Source organism: Pinus tabuliformis, chromosome 8, assembly GCF_031772625.1.
Source record: "Pinus tabuliformis cultivar Carrire ecotype Pingquan chromosome 8, CPIR1, whole genome shotgun sequence".
Lineage (NCBI taxonomy): Eukaryota > Viridiplantae > Streptophyta > Pinopsida > Pinales > Pinaceae > Pinus > Pinus tabuliformis.
The window spans coordinates 1,773,843,408-1,773,866,075 of NC_142294.1; the positions used below are offsets into that span (position 1 = coordinate 1,773,843,408).

The following is a 22,668-nucleotide window of genomic DNA, read 5'->3' on the forward strand; positions in this document are numbered from 1 at the left end:
ACATATTGGGGCTATTTACCATAATATAAATTTATGAATTTTGGCTATTTCTATTGTTAATACAAAGCCCTAAGTTTATGCAACGTTCTAAGTTTGAACTAAAAATAAACTTGCCGTGGTTGTTTTCAGATTGTGCCCCTAAGTCCACGGAAGTTTCCAATTAAGTGAAAGGAGGTTTGTGGTGTTGATTAATTATTGGCTTCCTAGCTTGTGAAAATTGGTGTTTTCATTTTAGAAAAACTCTTTAAAGATTGATGGATGAAATTGATTTGGTGTGTGTGGAGTCACAAATTGTAATTTGAAATCCAGCGTTGCGTGTTGTATTGTGACTTGTGAAATGTGGTTGGATGCCAACGCTGTCAAAAGATAGCCATTGCGTGTGGCCGATTGTGCGGACCTGGCTGGTGCTGACTATGGAGTAAAAGCTTGCGGCTTGGCGTAACGTGGTAGTTGAATTTTCTCAGAAGGCAGTGTAATGTTTTTTAAATCTGGCGAATGTCTTTTAAATGCCTTTTTTTTTCACAGCGTTGCATGAAATGGAAAATGAAGGAGGCCAGTATAATGTTTTTTAAATCTGGCGAATGTTTTTAAATGCTCTTTTCTTTTCACAGCGTTGCATGAAATGGAAAATGAAGGAGGGTCGATTTAAATAAAGGAAAGAATTTAATACATTTACACAATGTCATTAAAGTTGTGGGGAAGTATTTATGTTATTTCTTAAAAAAAAAAAATGATGGATTTGTTTACCGTGAATGCCTCATGGTTTGAAGTGAGAATATGAAGGCATGATTGTTGTTTGGGCTACCAGCTCTATGTTGTCAACCTGAGTTTGTTATTATGGTTGTTGAGTACGCTGGTAAAGGTATACAGATTTTAGCTTTGCACTGTGTGAGCTGTGAAGCGATTGGTGATGATTGGTATGTGATGCTATTTATTTTTTCCGAAATTGTGTTTGGTGTGAATTGAAGTGGGTCGAGGAATCAGACTTCATTGTTTGTTGTAGATTTGGTTATGTGATAGAATGATGGGTCAGCAAAAGAGATTTGGTTCTGTGATAGAGTGATGGATCAGCAAAAGAGATTCAAATAATCACTGAGAAAATTGAAATATTTGAGAAGAAAGAATGAAATGGCAGAGAAGAACTAGAAATGTTTTCAGTTATAGAATTTATGCCTAATAAAAATATGAATCAACATAAAGAATTTGAAGACAATGATGTAATATTGAAGCGATTAATCTCAGTTTTGCCAATTTTTTCATATAAAAACTTTAAGCTTTGAGCAATTCAAATTGAAGGATTGCTTGGTTTAGTAGATTTATGGAAATTTTTCCAAAACACTTGTATGAATTCTGATGATAAGTGTAGAAGTGCAGTAGCATTACTTCTCATTATATCAGCCCTTGTATGAATTCTGATGATAAGTGTAGAAGTGCAGTAGCATTACTTCTCATTATATCAGCCCTAGATGAAAATATTTTATCTAGTATTTTATATGAATTTGGCAAAATGCATAATGCAAAAATATATTGGAATGTTCTTAAAAAGAAGTACAGTATGGAGGGGAGTGGAAAAGTTGGTGTTAGAAATGGTGATTGTGTTTAAAACATCATAACTTAGATCAAGACTGAAATATATCTGTAGTTGACAATAGAGTAGCATGTTATAGTGAAGAAATTCCCTCTCATAGGAATTATGTATCTCATGAAGACTGGTTCAATCTCATGCAAGAAAAACATGTTATTGATGAGTTGTTGTTTGGTGAGAAGAGTTGCCTACCTCCATACACAAATCAAATGCAGGGCAACATGTTTGCAAGAACAAAGTTGATTAAACAGGTTGAAGACATGAATCAACCAACTATGTCAGCAAAGAAAGATGAAGACAGCAAAACTCTCTTAAAAGAGCAGGATGACAATCATTTTTTTACAATATTTTATATAAATCTAACATTGCTTTTAAGTGTGCAGATATTCATAGCCAAGAAGAAGCAATAAAAGAAAAAATTGCAAGTATTAAGGGGAAACATAATCCAAGAACCTGCAGCTATATTGAATACAAAGAATGTTAATCTGCAATCAAAAAAGGAGAAGTTCCATCACTATCTTATGGCAAGAAAGGTGAAGATGAAATCTTACCAGCAAATGAACAAGCATGGACCCTTTAGCAAGAAGGAAAAAATGGAAGATGTGTTATCAAGTCCTGTGTTGTAGGAAATCAAGATTATGTTGTAAGCGGACATGTCAATTAAGAATATATCTATGTCGTATGTATTGTGCTATAGTTTATTTTCTGTGTTTATCTTACGGGTAGTCTAACGAGGCCGAGGAGTTGCCCACAAAGTTATAGAAATTCTGGTTATATTTAGAGAAAATCCCGCAAAGATTTTTGTAAATCCAAGTTATATTTGTTAAACTTCAAAATTTAAGTGTTCTAGATGTTTTTGATGGTGCTCAATCTATTCCACCATCAAAAACATGATTCAAACACTGTCTATACAATATTTTTTGAAATTTTTTTGCCCGGATTCCAGCCAGTTTTGGCCGTCGGAACAATTCCTCTGCCTCGTTAGACGACTCCTTTATTTTCTGGTTAGAATTAAGAAAAGGTATTGGATAGATTAATTCCAACCACCTACATTAAATGTGTGGAATCTAGTTCCTTCTCCAACATTCAAGAAAAAAATTCGAAAATTACCACTTCACTTCTCCATGGCGTATAAAAACTGCTCTTTGGTAATCGAATGAAAAAGCTATGTGTTCAATTTTGTTTCTGCGTTTTCTGATACCGCGAAAATTTGGGTGCTTCGGATTATTTTAATAGCGGCAACTGGAAGCTTCCCTCATTTGAAAGAGTGGAGTCGATGAGCAGGGCTGATATTGACGGAAATATTTTTCTTGAATGGATACGAGGAAACCCATTTTAATCCGACACGGATTTATGTAAAGTCAAGGGACACCGGACCACTCCGAATTTCCTTTTAAAAGTTCGTTTGTGCACAAGAGTTGGCCTCGTCGTTTCCTTTACGCACAGAATTCTATTATTTTGTCTTTTGAAAAAAAAAGGCATTCCTTTATTCTAACTAGTGACACCTCATTTTCAATGAGCCCCATCGTTTGTCATTTAGACTGTATTTTTAATATAAAGATATTTTATCAAAGAAAAAAGAATTAATCTAATTTCTTTTTCATATACAATATATATACTTTTTAATCATAAAAAATTTCCGTTAGAAAAATTGTATATATGTAAGTGAATTTACTTTTAAATATAAGAGTATTTCATTAAAAAAATCATAATGTCAATTTAGTTTTTTTTTGGCACAAAATATACGTCCACCTTAATTTGTTTCTTTACATAAAGAATCATCAAAATAAAGAATCATCAAAATAATTCATTGAAAAACTTGTACATTTGTAAGTGAATGGGATGGTCAAATCAGGGAAAAACATTTCAAAAGAACTTGCATATGTCTCGAATGGAACGAGATGGAAAAATCATTTTTCCTTTTTCTTTTTCTCTTTAATTGATGTTTTCAATTTCAAATGTTAAAAGTTTAAGTTTAAATGTACGTTTTTTTTTTTAACAAGTGGATGATTTAGTTTTTATTTGATTATGTTGGTTGTTCTTCTTTTATTTCAAATGTAATGTTGGGTTATAAATGGTAAGATAAAAGATGGAAAATCAAGTGTAATTTTATAACCCAAAAAAAATTATTTTTGATTTAATTTTTATTTTAATTGGTATTTTTTATATCTAATAGATATTCTTATTTTTATTTTTTAAATAAAAAATTATCAATGAAACGGAATTTGGAAATAGATTTATTTTTACATAATTCAACTTCTATGTATCTTATATTATATCTAAATATTTATAATTAAAGTTTAAAATTTTAATTTCAATGTTAACATGATTGATTATCAATTTCAACATGTTGAATTGTCAATTTTATTACCACTAATATAATTATATAAATCAAATGATTGGTAAACTTTGATAGACATCAATCTATACTAAACATCACAACACTTATTTCATTTTACAACTCATTACTAAAATTAAAAATTTCCTAATAACTAACAAAAATAAATTGCTCGAAAATCATACAATTTTTAATTTTAATCTAAACTGATGAAGAATGAACTCTAAATTTGATAATGGTCGATTTAAATTGAGTAACAATTAAAACTCAATATCACCCTTAACAACTCAATGTGCATCCTGCAATGAAGAATGGATCCCCGCTCTAATAAGTGCGCACATAATTTCGTGCTCAACTTTAACTCATTAACAGTTAGATATGAATTCATCTCAATATTTATACAACTCATATTGTCTCCCTCACAAAAAAAAAAACAAAAAAGATAAATAGCTAGAAAATCATGTAATTATTAATTTTAATCTAAAGTGATGAATGGATCTTCTCTTTGAATCAGTGCACACATAATTCCGTGCTCAAACTTTAGCTAATTAATAGTGAGATGTGAATTCATCTCAATATTTATACAATTCATGTTGTCTCCCTCCCAAAAAGAGGAACAACAAAGATAAATAACTCAAAAATCATGCAATTATTAACTTCAATCTAAAATGATGAAGAATGAACTCTAACTTTGATAATCAAATTAAGTAACAGCTAAAAATGAATCCAACTCAATATTCACCCTTACCGACTCAACGTACATCCTGCAATGAAGAATAGATCCCCTCTCTGAATCAGTGCACACATAATTTCGTGCTCAACTTTAATTAATTAACAGTTAGATCTGAATTCATCTCAATATTTATATGACTTAGGTTAATAAAAATAAAAAAATCCTAATAACTAACTAAATATAAATTTATTTTAAATTATTTTATTAAAAATTTGAAGGTGAATTAATATATAAGTTAGACATATATATACATTTAAAAGAACATGATTCTTAACCTCATTTTATCATGTATATTTTTAATCTGTAAATATGTATTGTTACCACAGCATGGGTCAATATCATGACTTATCAATACTACATTCCCAAAAAACCATAAATTATTTCAATTGAAAAAATGACATAATATAAAATCCCTTCAAAATCACACAAAAAATAACTATATATTACATTTAATTACAAAAACATTTAATTACAAAAGTAATTTTTTTTTATTTAATACATGCATTAATTACCACTTTAATACAAAAATAAAAGGTTGTATTAAGACACCTTTTGAGATTTCCAACCGACCTTTTGTACCTCCGGCATCAAGTGACATTATATTATATTTACATTCTTCTTTATAAAATTTGGGTTCACACCCAAACTTAGTTAAACATGGTATTGAACTTTACTTGTGTATTACCTTGTTATACAACTTCATGGTCATGGCTATACTAGATTGTTAATACACCACCATTCACCTCGTATCAAATATATATATTCAACTCTCGTACAATTATGACAACGCTTATTATATTGGTGCGGTGGTGATTACCTTCTACGCATTATATATGAATATATACCTATCCTTGACACTATTTCTCTTTGTTGGCCTTGTTTATATTGATGTGCAACGAATGTTCCAGAGTGTTGAAGCGTTTGTGGCACCCTATTCATCCATGGAGGTCTTATGTAACTCAGTTCACATGATGCAACACGTGGAGGAGGGGCCGGCGATGTCAGATCAAACCCTAGAGAGATGTCTCTACCCGACGTTGGTGATTGAATTGGGGTTGATCGACGATGAGGTTTATTCTGTCACCGTTACGGTAACTATCTACCGTCGACCTCTCCAACGTTTGGAGTCATTTGTTGTTGATCCGGTTGAGAGCCGAGCTCCACAATCTCATGGTTATGTTGGTAAAAAACGAGGGTTTTACCCTACGTTTGAAAGATTTACTATCGTGATTTCAATTGTCTTCATCAGTACTCTGTCCAGAACAAATGAGAATACCAGGTCCTACTTCGACCTTAGATAATTGTAATTTCTTGTCTCTTTGTGGCTATATGTATATATCTGCATCTTTGACAACATTTTCATAGATTACATCCACTAATTATTTGGTTTGTGGTATATTTGCAAGTCAAACCCTAGCTTTTCTTCGAGGGTTTGATCTCAGCAACCATCTTCCACAAGGATTCTGGAAATGCTACACATTTCTTATGGCTTCCTCAGGGTAATTTCTCTGAATTTAAATCTAAATCAAAACTCTAACTTAATTATTTCTAAAAGTATTTTATTTATATGTATATTCGATATCGATACATCACTGTAGCCTAGTATTAGAGTGGAAATTTCGCCCTCTTTTGTCCAAATCAGATACCATCTACCCTGAATTCTTTTTATATATTTTTACGAAGAACTTCCAAGTATTTTGAGACCGGCTAAGAGAATTATTTTCATTGTTTCTCTGGGTCGTGCTGGGTTCTTGTTCTTGTGGCATCTCTCTGGTTAAATACTTACAAATATTTTCTTTCTACTATGACCATGGTCGTGCTTGGGTCTTGGTTTTGTGGCATCCCTAGGGTTAAATATATGCAAATATTCTTCTTTCTATTATGACCACTAGAGATGCTCACTAACCATTATTCCTTTAAACGTCATTGACGCCATATTCAAGCTTCAATTTTCCACCAACTAAACACTTGCAAATATTCTTCTTTCTACTATGACCACTAGAGATGCTCACTTTATTTGTTGAAATATTAATTTCAACCTCACATTCATGGCAGCGTGGTTTTGACAAAACCACCTAGACTTCCCCGCACCACCTATTGGCAAAAGCGGTATCCGTAAGAAGGGTTCCGAACACCCCGATCAATCAATTGACACGCGTCCAACTCCGAAACCACCAATTCCCCGGACATTAAACATCGTTTGGCTTGTGTGAGTTTGGTGTGCGAAATGCGTCCGATCAGGTCAACGGACATAGATCTTATTCAACCTGCCAGAACATTAGTTTTTGTTTTTACCGCCGTTTTTATTTAATGTATTTAATGCACTGTCATAGTCATAGGTAAAAGTTGGTAAACATTTTTAATTTTATTGTTTTTTTAAATTTACGGAAGTATGGGTAAGGTATCGTATGTGATATGTTTTGTTTTGAGGCGTTGACCTTTTAATTGTATTGCACACGGGGATGAAAAAAATACAGAGCACTGCAGTGCGAAAGAGTGTGTAATGTAACAGGGGATGAAAAGAGGGCTCGCGGCAACAAAGAAAAGAACAAGAAATCCAACGCACAACAGTGCGAATAAAATTGTGGAGCATATGCATTGAAATGCATTGAAACGAAATGTATGGTGTGGCGCAGTAGCGCAAATGTAATTGTTTTTTTTAATTGAATATGTAATGTGAATGATCAGCCGCTTGAATGTAATGAAAATTTCACACAGGGGTGAATGTGAAGGATTTTTTTTTACAGCAGTAAATCCATGTAAATTTTTATTCTACAACAGTAAATGTAAAAGTTTTTTTTACAGCAGTAAAATGTGAATGAAGATTTTACACAACAGTGTAAAAATCATTTGTAAAAGAGAGACAGAGTATTTTGTTTTGGTGAAAGTTCTTGGTGAATCCCTCTAGCAGAGGAAGAAATTTGTATCAGGCCTTTTATAAATTAATACAAGTTTATTATGGGTGTGAAAAATCTCTGTTCTCAGAAATTTTATTAGCTTCCCTGTGTTAAAGATCCTGTGGCAAAAACAGAGCATTTTCTCTGTTCAGTTAATTTATGTTTGAAATTACCAGAAATTTCCAACATGGTATCAGAGCAGATCCAGGCTCTTTGAAGGTGTAAAGAAGCTGAAGGAAGGTTCCTTTTGTTGCAGCAGTAAATCCTCTCCAGCAAAGTGAAGTCTCAGGCAAAAGGATCCAGGTATTTCTCAGACCAGTTTTTGTGTTACTGCTGAAGAAACAGTCAGTTTTTTTTAATATACAGTCAAGGATTTAGAAGCATAGCTGAGAATGCAAGGAATGGCTAGCACAAGCATTAGCATGGGCATGTTTAATACTCAGCTCCCACTGTTTAATGGGGAAAACTATGACTACTGGGTAATAACCATGAGAGCCCTATTTGTCTCACAAGATCTATGGGAATTAGTTGAGGATGGTTTTGAAGAACCAACAGATGAAAATGAGTTTAGGTTAACTCAGGTAGAGAAGGATCTATTGAAGAGTAATAGGAAGAAGGATTCAAAAGCCCGTGTATTTTTGTATCAAGCAGTGGACCAAAGTGTGTTTCCAAGGATAGCAGCAGCTAAGACATCCAAAGAAGCATGGAAAACCCTCAAGACAGCCTATCAAGGCATGGAGAAAGCTAAGATAGCAAAACTACAATTGTTGAGGAAAGATTTTGAGAACCTGTGTATGAAAATGTCAGACAATATTGACTCATTCTTCACACATGTAATTGGTCTGGTCACACAGATAAGGACTCATGGAGAAAATCTTGAAGAAAGGAGGATTGTGGAGAAAATATTGAGGGTCCTACCCTCAAAGTTTGATGTGATTGTCACCACCATAGAAGAGAGAAAAGATCTCTCAAGCTTTTCAGTTGATGAACTTCATGCATCACTGATAACACATGAGCAGAAATGAAAACTCATCTCTAGAGCAAGCCTTCAAGACCCAGATGTCCTGTGGAAGAGGAAGAGGTCAAGGCAGAGGAAACAAGAGAGGAAAAGGCAGAAGCCAGAACAGAAGTGGAAGGAACAGTTCAACAAATGCTCAAGGAAGAAGCAGAAATCCAAATCAGGACCAAAGCTAAGGAAACAGCCAACAAAGAGGACAACATCATGCTTAAGGACAAAGGTATGAAAAATCCAATGTCCAATATTATTATTGTAAAAAATATGGGCATTATGCAAATGAATGTAGGAAGAAGCAGCATGATATGAGTAATAGACCAAATGCAAATGTCACTAGAGAAAACGTCAGTCAAGATAATGTGTTGTTAGCTTGTAACATGGATGAAACAAATAGTGAAGACATGTGGTTTTTAGACTCAGGTTGCAGCAACCATATGACAGGAAACATAGCCCTGTTTTCTGCCCTAGATAAAAATGTGAAATCAGAAGTCACACTAGGAACTGATAGCAAAATTTCTGTTATGGGAAAATGAGAGGTAAAAATATTTACAAAGAAAGGTGAGAAGAAAACCATAGCAGATTTCTACTATGTTCCTGGAATGAGATGTAACCTCTTGAGTATTGGACAGCTTGTCCATAAGGGGTACAATGTTTTCTTTGAGAATGATGTATGCACCATTATGGATAGAGCACCCAACAAACGATGCATTGCTGAAGTGAAGATGACAAGGAACAGGATGTTCCCTCTCAAAATAAGGGCAAATTTGAAAAACAAAGAAGTAATTGCAGCAGTTACCCAAGAGGCTTCCCAAAGTGTACCAAATGATGAAAATTGGTTATGGCACTCGAGATTTGGACATCTCAACTTTGGAGGCCTTAACTTGTTCAGTAGGAAAGGAATGGTAATAGGATTACTATTGATAGAGAAACCAGACAGCCTTTGTGAAGGTTGCATATTGGGTAAACAACACAGAGAAAGTTTTCCATCAGGGAAAAGCATAAGGGCAAAGGCGCCATTAGAGATTGTCCACTCAGACTTATGTGGACCGATGCAAACCCCATCATTAGCAGGCAACCAATATTTTCTAACATTCATTGATGATTTCACCAGAAAGACTTGGGCTTATTTTCTAAAGAACAAAAGTGAAGTGTTTGAAAAATTTCGAAATTTCAAAGCACTTGTGGAAAACCAAAGCAGGCTGCATATCAAAGTTCTAAGAATTGACAGAGGAGGTGAGTATATCTCCAAAGAATTCCTACAGTTTTGTAGAGAAAATAGAATTCATAAGCAGTTTACAGCTAGGTACACCCCGCAGCAAAATGGAGTTGCTGAAAGAAAGAATAGGACCATCATGGATATGACGAGGAGCATGTTGAAGGCAAAGCATTTGCCAAATGATTATTGGGCTAAAGCTGTACATTATGCAGTATATATCTTGAATAGGTGCCCTACAAAAGCAGTGATGAACAAAGTGCCGGAAGAAGCATGGAGTGGGAGAAGGCAAGGAGTCACCCACATGAGAGTTTTTGGATGTGTGGCCTATGCACACATTCCGGATCAGCTAAGGAGGAAGTTGGACAGCAAAGGGGAGAAATGCATTTTCAATGGATACAGTGAGGAATCCAAAGCTTACAGGTTGTATATCCCATCCACCAAGAAGTTTTTTGTCAGCAGAGATGTTCAGTTCATTGAAGAGGAAGCTTGGGATGGAAGCATATAGAAAACAGTGAATGTTAAAAACTATTTGTCTCATGATGAAGATGAAGAGGAGATGGCTGAAATACATCCCTAAACAACAGCTCCAACACAAGGACAACAAGGAACAGCCTTGAGGATAAATGAAAGTGCTTCTCCAAGCACACCACAAGGAGGGAATTCAAGTGCATCTTCAAGAACTTGCACACCAAATGAAAGAGGTAAGAAATTCAGAAACTTAAGTGATATTTATGATGAAGGTATGAATTCCCTGTTTGCTTTGTATTGTCATGTTGATGACCCTATTCATTTCGAAGATGCAATTAAGGATAAGAAATGGATAGAAGCTATGGATGAGGAGATGAATGCCATAGAGAGAAATAACACATGGGATTTGGTTGAGCTACCAAAAGGTAAAGAGGTCATAGGAGTTAAATGAGTCTACAAGACCAAGTGCGATGCTGAACGAAAGATAGAAAGGCACAAGCCAAGGCTGGTTGTTAAGGGATACAAGCAGCAGTATGGGAGAGATTATGAGGAAACTTTTGCACCGGTTGCAAGAATGGAAACCGTGAGAGCAGTGCTGTCTATAGCAGCACAAAACAAGTGGAAAGTTTACCAAATGGACGTGAAGTCAGCATTCCTAAATGGAGTGTTAATGGAAGAGGTTTACATTGAACAACCTCTAGGCTATGAGAAGAAAGGCCAAGAGCACAAAGTGTGCCGATTGAAGAAAGCTCTTTATGGGCTGAAGCAAGCACCAAGAGCGTGGTACAGTAGGATAGATTCCTATCTACTAGAGAATGGATTTGACAAATGTGAGGGAGAACCCACCGTCTACATCAAAGAAAAGGATGGTAAATTGCTAATTGTTGTGTTATATGTTGATGATGTTATTTTTACAGGTAATGATGACTACCTCATTGAAAACTTCAAATCAGTCATGAAAGAGGAATTTGAAATGACTGACATGGGTTTGATGAGATACTTCTTAGGAATAGAAGTAGATCAAAATAAAAATAGAATTTTTATCTCACAGGCAAAATATGAAAATGAAGTGTTGGAAAGATTCCGTAAGCAGAGTGCAAGGCAGCAATCACTCCCACAGTAATGGGATTAAAACTCAGCAAAGAGGACAACAACGAGTATTTTGATCCTAGCTTGTACAAGAACATAGTTGGCAGCCTAATGTATTTGACTGCAACTAGGCCTGACATAATGTATGTTGTTAGTTTAATTTCCAGATTCATGGAGAGGCCAAAGGAAGCACATTGGCAGGCAGCAAAAAGAATTCTGAGGTATGTTAAAGGTACTAAAAGGTTTGGCATTTTATATACAATCTCAGAATGTTTAAATTTAGTTGGATACACTGATAGTGATTGGGTTGGAAGTGTAGATGATCGGAAAAGCACTTCTGGTTATGTTTTTCACATGGGTTCAAGAGCCATTTCATGGGCTTCTAAGAAGCAGTCCATTGTAGCATTGTCTACAGCAGAGGCATAATATGTGGCAGCTACAGCAGCAGCATGTCAAGTAGTTTGGATGAGAAGAATGTTGAGGAGCTTAGGCCAAGAGCAGGCAAAAGCAACAATGATTTTTGTGACAATAGCTCAGCTATTGCATTATCCAAGAATTTTGTGTTTCATAAGAGAACGAAACACATCGACACAAGGTTTCACTACATCAGAGAATTGGTGAGCAATGGAGAAATTGTTCTACAACATTGCAGGACTCAAGAACAGATTGCAGTCATTTTGACAAAGCCATTGGACCAGAAAAGCTTTGAATTTTTGAGGAAATGTCTGGGTATCACTGATAACCCAGCAGTTGAAATTGAAGGGGAGTGTTGAAATATTAATTCCAACCGCACATTCATTGCAGCGTGGTTTTGGAAAAACCACCCAGACTTCCCCGCACCACCTATTGGCAAAAGCCGTATCCGTAAGAAGGGCTCCGAACACCCCGATCAATTGACACGCGTCTAGTGTACAACTCCGAAACCACCAATTCCCCGGACATTAAACATCATTTGGCTTGTGTGAGTTTGGTGTGCGAAATGCGTCCGATCAAGTCAACGGACATAGATCTTATTCAACCTGTCAGAACATTAGTTTTTGTTTTTACTGCCGTTTTTATTTAATGTATTTAATGCACTGTCATAGTCATAGGTAAAAGTTGGTAAACGTTTTTAATTTTATTGTTTTTTTAAATTTACGGAAGTATGGGTAAGGTATCGTATGTGATATGTTTTGTTTTGAGGCGTTGACCTTTTAATTGTAATTGCACACAGGGATGAAAAAATACAGAGCACTGTAGTGCGAAAGAGTGTGTAATGTAACAGGGGATGAAAAGAGGGCTCGTGGCAACAAAGAAAAGAACAAGAAATCCAACGCACAGCAGTGCGAATAAAATTGTGGAGCATATGCATTGAAATGCATTGAAACGAAATGTATGGTGTGGCGCAGTAGCGCAAATGTAATTGTTCTTTTTAATTGAATATATAATGTGAATGAATAACCACTTGAATGTAATGAAAATTTCACATAGGGGTGAATGTGAAGGATTTTTTTTACAGCAGTAAATCCATGTAAATTTTTATTCTACAGCAGTAAATGTAAAAGTTTTTTTTTACAACAGTAAAATGTGAATGAATATTTTACACAACAGTGTAAAAATCATTTGTAAAAGAGAGACAGAGTATTTTGTTTTGGTGAATGTTCTTGGTGAATCCCTCTAACAGAGGAAGAAATTTGTATCAAGCCTTTTATAAATTAATACAAGTTTATTATGGGTGTGAAAAATCTTTGTTCTCAGAAATTTTATTAGCTTCCCTGTGTTAAAGATCCTATGGCAAAAACAGAGCATTTTCTCTGTTCAGTTAATTTATGTTTGAAATTACCAGAAATTTCCAACACTATTATCGCTTTAGAGGTCCTTGATGCCATATTGAAGCTTCAATTTTTTCGCCAACTACATATAATGTGGTTATAGTTAGGTTATTTATACAAAATGGCCTGTAGCTAGCTAAATTTTTCTTGTATGATCATTTTGAGGGTTTATTAGAACTCTTTCGGGCAGAAAACCCCGTCGTCGTAACTATAATGTCCACATATATTTATATGAAGGGTTTTGCACGCTTTGTTAGCTCACAACTCTGTGTTGTATTATTGAAAATACGGCCCCATCGTCGTAACTATAATGTCCACATATATTTATATGAGGGGTTTTGCACCCTTTGTTAGCTCAAAACTCTGTGTTCTATTATTTAAATGACGGCTGTAGCTTGCACGGCCAGAATTGAGATTTTTCTTCTTTGTTTTGGGAAGACAAACTGAATGTTTCTTTCTATGAGATCTTACATGCTAATATACAATATTTTTACACCCTTGATAGCTTTGTTTTCATTATGTTCTCCATGCATGCGTATAATGAAAACATTTACGTTATTGCACATGTGTATCATGGTAATCTTGAAATTTATGGCATTGGTGATTTTATTTGTCTTCCTATAACAATACATACATATAGCGTATTTTGTACTTGCATATAGGGTATTTTTCTATTGAAGCATATGATTGGAATGATAATCAATCTAAATTAGATATGTAATCGTTATATAGTTTAGTTGAGAAGCTACAAATTAGGTCAGAGTCTTGGTGGACTAGTTATGGTTTTTTCTCAGTATTAATATTCTTTTATTTATTCTTTTATTTAGGACCTTTTGTCTCTTGGCTAGCCAACCAAGTCCTCATGCTTGTTGTGGCTCACAACAATTAACTTAGACATAAAACTTTATAAGTTCCATTTAACTATATTTCTCACTGTCTTATAATCACTTATATATATATATATATTTCAACATATATTAAGAATACAATTTTTAATGCAAGTGAAATGGTAATATTTAAAGGCAGATTATTTGAATAGGGTCATTTCTCTTACAACCTAGGTATTTCTTCTACCTTAATCAAACTCTATAACTGTAATAATAAGTTTTTTTGCAAAAACAAATAATATAAATACATATATATACACACATACATATATTCTACTCGCAAAACTTTAGTAGGGATATCCATTCATTTTTCTAAAAATACCCATAGACAATTAAAATCATAAGAAAACCCTATTCATTCTTCCATCACCTTGAAAACCCATAAAGTGATATAAATAACACATAATTATCTAGACATTCATATACTTATCTAAAAAATTCTTGAAAATGGATTGAAGGTTGCCACATTCCTCCTAATCGTGAACTCCAACTCACTCCAACTCCTCCCTCGTAGGAGAAGAAAGAAACAGTTCTTTCTCGATTCGCACATCTCCCAATTGTGAAGTCCAACTCACTCCAACTCCTCCCTCCTAGGAGAACAAATCAATAGTTCTTTCTCAGTTCACACCTCCTTAAAGCCTTTGTTAATTTATGGGTTTAGGTACAACCTTTCTCTCCCAGTATCCCTTTCTTTTAATCTGGCTTCTTTAAATTAGCTTGGACCTATGACATTTATCTCTAGTCATGCTTTCTCTTGGTTGGCCTTACCTACAATTCCCACTCTAGAGATAGAAAGAGGATTTTTCTTCTTTGTTCATGCCCCTAGTTGGGCATAACTAATTCCAACTATTTTCCTGAGGTATGAGTCTAATCTCACACATGGTAGCTTTTAATATTATTTCAAGAATAATCATTCACAAAACAATATTCTTTCTATTAATCAAAATAAATATTTACATTTTCACATCATATTACCTGTCTCACTTTGACTTTTCAGCCACATGTCCAATATCAAATCCATAAAATGAAACAAATTTACTAGCAATATCACATATAACTAATTTACAGATAAATCTTAACTTTTGATTTCCATAACATTTAAATCTATACCATTTATTTAATAATTATTGACATTTTAATTAAAATTCTATAAATTCTATTTCAAAATAAACATTTCTATTTAGATAATAAAAAAGATTATAACAAAATTAATGTACTTCCAAACCATAAATAAAAAATTATAAAATTAATAAAAAATTATCATAGAAAAACAAAGAATTCATCATAAAAGGTTATATATAAAGTTGATAAAATTTTATTTTTTTCAATAACCTATTATATATATTGATCGAGGTGGATGTTGGTGGCCACCCACCTATCCCATTTGGACCCCCACAACTATCTCTTTCAATCTTTTCAGTTTCCTAAATTGTAGCACAGTTTATGACTTTTAGCAGTTTTTCGGGTCCTAAACTTTCGGAGCCGTTTTGAGGCCTTAAACGATGTTTTTTGGGAAATCTACCACCAACGTTTTTTTAATAAAATAATCGCCTTTTCTGTCGTAGTCCTCGGAGAGATCTTTCCAACGGGCTATCATGTGCGTCAAACGGAGATAATATGACCAATTCGCGACCCCGAGAAGTTGATGTACCAAATTACCCAGAAATGGGGCTCACAATTTGGCGTTTCATCTTCGAGGGTTAGGTTTTGGAATGTGAAGGGTTTTCCATTGTTTCTCAACAATAAATAGGCCTTCGAGCCTCATTGTAACAGAGTTTAGAGGCATGTAGCCGCCACATCTCTTCTCAAAGATAAGCTACCATCGCCCTAGCTGGTTTATTTCCATTTCTATTTGTAAGCATTTACAGTAATGAAATGAAGTATTATTTCCTCTGCTTATCTATCTTTATGGTGATCTCTGTATTTTATTGCATTCCTGTTTAAGTTCGGATCATATATATATATATATATATATATATATATATATATATATTTGTTAACTTGTAATTAGCTAAATGATTGTAGGCCAAACTAAATAATGTAAGTTAATTTTGCTGCAAGCGGATTCCAGTCCTCTAGAAAAAGTAAGTGGAATATTGCAGAAATTTGAGGGGTAAACTAAATTTTACATTATCAATTTCTATTCTATTCGTTCGAATGCTTTAATCCTAAAGATTTTCATTTCACACGATATTGCTTTTACATCTTGACACATATTTTAATTAAGAAATTTTATAATCATGAAAATATAAATCAACATATTATAACTATTGCAAAATGCAAGGCAGAGACGTTTATGTAGTAAAAATTAGATATATAACAAGGGAAGCTACGAGGCAGCAAGTCCCTACTTGAAGAAGGCTATGGAGGACAACAGAGAAAAGCAGAGAAAATTCATCTACTGGTTTGCCAGTGTCTATCTATTTCTATCCAAGGTAGAAATAAAAACAAAAGCAAGTTGTTTGTAGTTGCTTGTAATCATGGAACATCTCATTGATTATCGCATGGAGTTGTGAAATAATGTTGTCTAGATTTATTTTAGTGGTGAAGAAATTTCTGCCAAATTCGCTAGCGTTCTGTTTTGTAAATTTTCTAGCAAGGACAAGAGAGACGCGGTGCTAAGTCATTGATATCGTTGCCATTGTTGATTGTGGAGAGCTGTGTTGTCCGCTGATTAAGAAAAACTCGAGCAGGCAGGCGATGCTTCCCTTGCAGGTCTATGACTAGGATGAGCAGAAGACGATGCAGAGATAATAACATTCGAGCTGCTCTTATGGGTCGTGTCCCGCGTTGTGGATATGTGTCGTCTGCAAGGTACAAGCTACCTCGACACCTCTCTATATCAATGAATTCGGGATTTATCAGATAGCGCATAACACCGTTGGCCATCCAATCTCAGAAATCTGAATAATGAGGCAAACACTGGCCTTTGCTGTACTTGCGTAGGGCCGCGGAGTAACTGAGCCTTTTGCATGCAGATTTCTTTGTTTCCAAACAACGTAGAAGTCAGGTGCATTGTTTAAAGTGGAGCCAGCCCTACGCAAAGTGCCACGTGACCTGTAATTAATTGTGGGATGAGAGCGGTCACGACGGAGCTGCTTTTACATGGGACCAATATCCATATAAGAGGAATCCCTTGAATTACATTTCCAAAAATAAAGAATAGGTAAATACCTTTGTTTTAAAAAAGAAAATCACCCAATTTGAAAAAAGACATTTAAAAGAACTTGCCTCGAATGAACAAAGAACACATTGAAGACTTTACACGAGCATTGACTTTACGTTAACGCAGTTTTATTTTTGTCACGGGGTCCATCCTTTTTTTTAAAAACAAATTTGGCTGGTCGATTGTGCAGCTCCGATGTGTTTTTGTGAGCAATGTTATAGAACTCCTCTATCTTAACATAAGATATAAAGTAGAAAATGCAATCATTCCATAGATTGATGTATATATACATACACTTCTCAATTTTATTTATATTGTATTTAGCCTTTATTAAATTTTGAATTGTAAGTATATTTTATTTAACTTTTATTAAATTTTGAATTTAAATCTTATAAGAATGGAAAATAAGTATAAATTTCACACTATCTTAATAACAATATTTTATTATTATAAAGTACATTTTCCATGTAACAAATTTGACATCTCACCTAAATTCAAACACATTTCATATAATGACAAGGCATATCCCTTATTATTAAAAAATTCGAGAAATCCAGAATCTTCTGCAAAACATGGAGTGAATAAGAAAATGAGACCCCATATTAAATACCAAAGTCCAAGGCAAACACAACGATATTCGTTGATTCCACCGATGAAAGCCACTTGTGGAATTAAAGACCCAATTCAAAGATTCTAGCACAAAGGCGTTACGGGCATCGAGGCAAGCGCGCGTCCGCCGTATCTTTAAAAATCAAGATTCGACTGCTCCAACACACAAATATTGCCTTTTGCATGCATTTCACGTGTCAGTAGCAGTGCATGCATTTACCACTAGGCCAGAGTAACCGCAATTACGTGTTATTGCGTTCGAATAGCTCAGTTCAGAGGGAATCGCTTACAGCTACTGAATTGAGTCCTTCCAGTTCGTCCTTTGTGCATGATCTGAACATTCAAGAACAATCACGTGATGGTAATGTTCTTGATGTACATCCAAGTGAGTCTATTTAACTGGACCCTTGCTCTGATAGCACAGTTTCAGTTGTTGAGATTAGTGAATGTTGTTTGTTTAAAGTTGACGTTATTTTCTTTCATGCCGAATCGAGTTGGTGCTTGGATGAGCTCAAGCTCATGATGGAATCGGGGTCAACCATTTTTCCAGTCTTCTACAATGTGAAGTATGCTGAGCTTCGATGGGGCAGAAGAGATGAGTGTATGCTGAAGCCCTACACACAGTTGAGAAGAAGACGACTGTGGACTCTGAAATTCATTCACAGCAAAAATCCATAACTAAGTGAGTACATCTAGTTCTTAAATATGACACATATTTCCAGAGTTTCAAAGACGGCCTCCGGGTATCCGTCCGGCTTCCTATTTCTTCTCGCTCTTTTCATCCACCTGCCTGTGCTCACATTTGTGCTTCCAGGGATTCCATCTCTGCGCGTCTCTCTGTGTTTAGCTTTTGGTTTTCTGGTGGAAGAAAGCTCACAATTTGACAACAATGGCAGACTGGGGACCGGTCTTGGTGGGGTTTATTTTGTTCATCTTGCTGTCGCCGGGGCTCTTTCTTCAGATCCCCGGCAACTGTTGCGCCTAGAATTCTGCAACGTCGAGACTAGCGGCAGATCGATTGTGATGCACACTCTTATATTCTTCGCTCTCTTCTCGCTGTTCACTATTATCATCGGAGTACATATTTACACCGACTGACCGGCGAGGTTTTCCGGTGCCCTGTAACTTTATCCCTGCCTTGAGTTGTTAAATGCTCTGTTCTCTTTAATTCTGTCTCTTAAATCACCCCTAGGTAATCAAAAGTTTATTGTTGTTTTAATATTTGAATTCCCTGAGGCTGGAAGAACTGTATGGATATGATATATGAATATGGATTTGATATATGAAAATCTAATAAAAGATTTGATTTGGTTCAGTGGAATAACTGTGTGGATTGGATATATGAAAATCTAATAAAAGAGTTGATTTGGTTCAGTGTTTGAGACGAAATTGGTTAATGCTTCTTTTTTTCAGAAGGAAATTGCTTAATGCTTCACCATCGCATTGTGTACCTTTTTTTTAATCTAGTCAATTATGAGGCAAATCAGAATGGAAAGTAACTTGGGAATAATGATAGATGTAGAACAACACGGCCCTGCCAATTGTGTGGCTAATCAGAATGGAAAATAAGTTTGGGGATAATAATTCATACAAAATAATTTTGGTAATAACTAGCTTAGATCTACTTAGATCTATTTAATACTGGATTTTTTATGCTCTTTCTGGTGTTGCAGAGATAAAACGCAGAAAGGGCAGAAACTGCAAGCACTGGCAGTCAAGAAGGATACTCTTGGAACTCCGAGCTTCCTCGCAGTTTTCTGTGGAAAGGAGACAACCCCGTCTGAGATAATACATGTAACTGGAGGAACGTCTGGTTGAGAATGTTTCAACTTAGCAAGCAGAGGCTAAGAAAGGGCAAAGCAGAGCACAATGTTAGCAACATCGCAGTATTTGCAGTTGTTGGTCACCTGGACAAGCACCCCGGGGGCAAGGCTTTTCTTGCAAAACCCAGATCAGGCAGACCGCAGGCCACCTTAACATTGACGAGGGATTACAGAGGAAAAACAAGAAGGTGCAATTCCAAATCCAATTGGAAGAGAAAGGTGCAAAAGGTACAATTTTCTCCTAATATTCTTTTTTTTTAATATGTGCAAAACAAGAGGCATTATTTAAACAATTATTTCAGCTTGCCTTCAAAAAAAATTAAGGGTGTGCGCCTGCATAGAATAATTAAGGGAGTGCGCCTGCATAGAATCACTAGATAGCCAGCCTGCGCATAGAATCACTAGATAGCTACTGATTCCTTAATTCCTTGATAAATTTGTACAATTGCTAAGTATTAATAGAGATCAGCACATTTTTGCTCCTAATAACCTTTCTTAAATATTTGTGTTTTAATATTAAACATTGATAAATGAATTTTCGTTTTCTTCCACCTCTGTCATTTTTATGAAACGAATGCCGTGACTGCATGATAAACGAATTCTAGTAACTTCATAGCATGATAAACGAAGTCGTATCATTTTTGAATTTGATGCAAAGCACACTCATTCTATTCATCCCAAATTTTCTGTGCGGAAAAATTAATTCTATGAACCTGGTAAAATTCAACGACACCGATAAGTTTTATACCTTGTCTTCTGTGGTGCAGGTGCAGATGAAAGGAGCCGCACAACTTCATTCTCCAAAACGTGGTATAGGAACCAGCGCTCTCTCCATTTCTGCCACTCCTCCGTTGCTCCCACTCCTGCAATTGCATGCTTCGCCGAGGTTTTTAGAATGAATTTATCCAGTTTTCTAAAGGTCATAACTTCAATGGATCAGGACACTTGGAAAAAGCCATAGCAGTTGTCGAAGCCATAGCAGTTGTCGACGAAGCCGTGGCAGCTGTACATGCAGAGACAGCGAGATGCTTGTTCTCTTAGTATACTAAAGAAATATACTATGATTGACATTTGATTTTTTGATTTAATGCTAGCATTACTTGCAAGCTAAATTTTTAAATTTCTAAATGTGAAGCGCAAATATGATATAACTGTATGTTTTTAGCCTCCCCGCCATGGGAAGAGGCTAAATAAGACGATCAAATGGATTTTTGTTCAAAAAGTTTGGTTATTTGTCATAGTAGTTACTTATTCGGGACGATAAGCAGCTTAATTTAATGCTAAAAACAACATTTCAATTCCTATAGTCCCTGGCCATTGTCAAATGGTAGGGACTAATAAAAATAATAAGATGAGTGAGATTCAAAACTAAGATTTCGGGAGGTATATATTAATATGTAATGAATTTAGAGATATTTTTTAATATTTTATGAATATATTAAAATATTATAAACCAAATCAAATCAAATAAATAAATTTTATAATAAATAAATTTTATTTTTAAAAATATAATTAAAAAAATAATAATAAATTTCAAAAATAATTTAAATTTAATATGATCTAAATTCTATACATTATAGTAATTTTTTGGTTACATAAAGCTATATATTAACAAAATTAACTTACAATATTAAAAAAAAAAATAATAATCTAAAAAAATTTGAAAAATTATCATGTTTCTGTCCAAGCTTTAAGTGGGAAAACACTCACAACCAAAATTATCATGCACTCAAAACACTCACAACCACAACCTTAAACAAAGGAGAAAGGAAAAAGTGAAAATAAACATGTAAACAAAAATTCATATATGATTATTTTCTTTGTTTCATAATTCTTCTTTTATTATGATTTTTTTTTTTCATTTTTAATATATATATATCTATATCTATATATATATATATATATATAATATGAGTTTTATTGATATTGGTGATAGTTATGTTTATTGAATATTTGTATGAAACAGATTCATATTTGTATTAGATAGAGTCACTTAAAATGATCACTATTTTTGGACTTAATTACAAAAGCCTCACTCACGAAAGTTTGAAGAGAATTGAACCAAGAACCTCTGTATAATAATAACTAAAACTCAAGCAATCCAACTAAACCTCAGAACTAAGATTTTTTTAATATATACAATTATTTTTGGAGTTGTCTTTAGTGCGGCTTTTTAGACTTTCAGTATTGGAATCGTGTGGAAATATTTGAGGTGAAATCTTGATTTGTTCTATTTAAACTAGTTTTTTCACTGTATATATGGATTCAGCACCCTGGAAAACCCCAAGGCACTTCAATTGCACAGGATTACCTATCAATCTTGTGATTTCAATAAATTTTTGCTAGATTTTAGAGAAATTACACCAAAAAAATGCACCATAAATACTTCCAAAAAAATCGTAGTCAAAACAACTCCATTATTTTTTATTATTTGATATAAAAGGTAAAGTTCACATTTATTTTGAATTCAATGTCAATTGAATGATCAATTTCACAAGATATGAATCGGCTCCCGACCGATATGAAAGGCAATGCCCTTCAACGTATCACTTTTTCATAGAATCTGCTTTTCAAGAGAACACTCACGTTTGAAAGATTAAAAAATTCAAACAATTAAATGTTCACCTTTAATGTTTTTCCCAAGGACACCCACCATTTGGGAATCTCTCTGATGGAAAGATTCGAAAATTCAAACAATTTAAGGTTCAACTTTGTCTGTGCGAAGGACATGCGGTATTCGGGGATCTCTCCGAATTACAGTAAATGAAGAATGAGTTTTGAACCATATCATTTGGAAAATTCCCACTTAAATGTCGAGGCACCACCAAAAGACACCATCCTTGTGTAATAAGACCATAGCTCAAACGATATCCACTATTCTATTGGTTGTTACCATCCCAAATCTAGAAAATGTCTTTGAGAGCCAGTCTCAGCTCTTGGTTGCACAACTTACCGTGCTCTAGCGTATCTCCCCAGTCTTGTGAAGCTGCACCATGAATAGAGATGGTGTTTCAAAAATCTCGGCATCGAT

At 34.6% G+C, this 22,668-nt stretch overlaps 1 pseudogene; it reads left to right on the forward strand.

The window, feature by feature from the left end:
- The first annotated feature begins 18,703 nt into the window (after positions 1 to 18,703).
- Positions 18,704 to 19,023, forward strand: LOC149243265 (uncharacterized; annotated as a pseudogene).
- Positions 19,024 to 22,668: the final 3,645 nt, after the last annotated feature.